General features: G+C 34.3%; 1 protein-coding gene across 1 annotated transcript in view; it reads left to right on the top strand.

The window, feature by feature from the left end:
- Positions 1–230: 230 nt before the first annotated feature.
- Positions 231–1,420, top strand: part of LOC18033203 (protein MEI2-like 4) — a 7,075-nt gene continuing 5,885 nt past the window's right edge. Inside the window, exon 1 of the mRNA XM_006420698.2 lies at positions 231–723. The gene's annotated coding sequence lies outside the window, so the exon portion shown is untranslated. The remainder of the gene's footprint in view (positions 724–1,420) is intronic.

Here is a 1,420-nt window from a genome sequence, read left to right as displayed (position 1 = left end):
GCGGGTTGTGGGTGGGGTTGGTAATTTAAATTTTGTGCGGGTTTAGGTTTGATAATGGCAAACCCACTGCAGGCGGTGCCCATTGCCATCCCTAATCGAAATATAAAGGAACAGTTAATAATTTTTTTTAAATTTTTTTTTAACAAAAATGGGGTAATCCGAAATTAATCTAAATGGAAAAAGCAGCTATCCTTGAAGGACATCATTTCGCTAGTCATAATAAAAAAAACTTGCCAGCGTGGCTTTTCGAGACAGGAGACAGATATCACCGCAGCAAAGAAAAAGGAAAAGAAAAAGAAAACAAATAGACTTGCCTTTTCCTCAGATCACGACCTCAGCCGGACCCTCACCTGACGTCGTCAAATAACCGTTTAACGGTCACTTGCTTCGTCTTTCCTCCGTCTATATCCCTCTGGCGAGAAGTTCAAAATCTCGCCGGAGAAATTTAATTTTGTGTTTTGATTTTTTTTTAACGAAATTAAGGAAGGAAGGTGGAGGAAGAGGTTGACGTGCAATGCAGGGAAACACAAAGAGCAGAACAGAAGAGATCCCTTGCCTTGTTTCTTCATCCTTCAATTTTGCTTGCCTTAAGCCGTAATTTATTCCATTTTTTATTTGATTAATCATTGTCAAATTCTCCCTCCGCCTTCCGTTTAAATTCCTCGCCATGTCTCGGTTTTTTTTCTCTCTCAAATTCTCTCTATTCGCCGTTTAAATCGCAAGGTTCGTCTATCGCTACTTCATTTCTTATTTTATTTTATTTTATTTTTCTTAATTAGGATAATTAAATAGGTTATTATATAATGCATCAGATATATTGTTGATTCAGGTTGTGGTAATTTGTTGTAATTGTTAAATATTTTGTATCGTACCAACGTTTTACGCTTGCAGTGTTGTCGTTTTAATTTTATTTATTATTATTTCCTTGGGCTTTATTCAATTTCATGCTGTTTTGGGATTTGTGCGTGCTTGCTATTTTTCTGTTTCTTTATTGTTTGTTTTGTCCAGTAAATTTATTTAAATTTGTTGGACTTAGCAATGTTATGGTCCATTAAATACGAAGAAAAATTGGATTTCCGGACTCTTTTAATTTTTGATTGGTGGTTGAAAATAAAAAAAAGTTTTGAAGCATGTCATGCTAACATTACCTTGAATTCGAAATTGTTTTCAATTAGTTCGTATAGGAAAATTCTACAATAAATTTGTATGTTGATACTGAATTCGATATCGTTGACCTTCAACTAAGGTAACAATTATCTCTCTTTTGCAATTTGTTTTTAGCGCAGTAAAATAAGCTGTGTTTTGGAAGGAAAGAAGCATAGCCTTCTATTTCCCTTTTCAAAATCTCGTGGTCTTTTCATTATTTGCTGGTTATGAACTCAACTTCTGAAGTTATTTGCATTTGGCTAGAATAAATTTT

Source organism: Citrus clementina, unplaced genomic scaffold (genome assembly GCF_000493195.1).
Source record: "Citrus clementina cultivar Clemenules unplaced genomic scaffold, Citrus_clementina_v1.0 scaffold_9, whole genome shotgun sequence".
NCBI classification, from domain to species: domain Eukaryota; kingdom Viridiplantae; phylum Streptophyta; class Magnoliopsida; order Sapindales; family Rutaceae; genus Citrus; species Citrus x clementina.
Note: the sequence above shows the minus strand (reverse complement) of the source record. Positions and strands in the feature narration are given on the sequence as shown.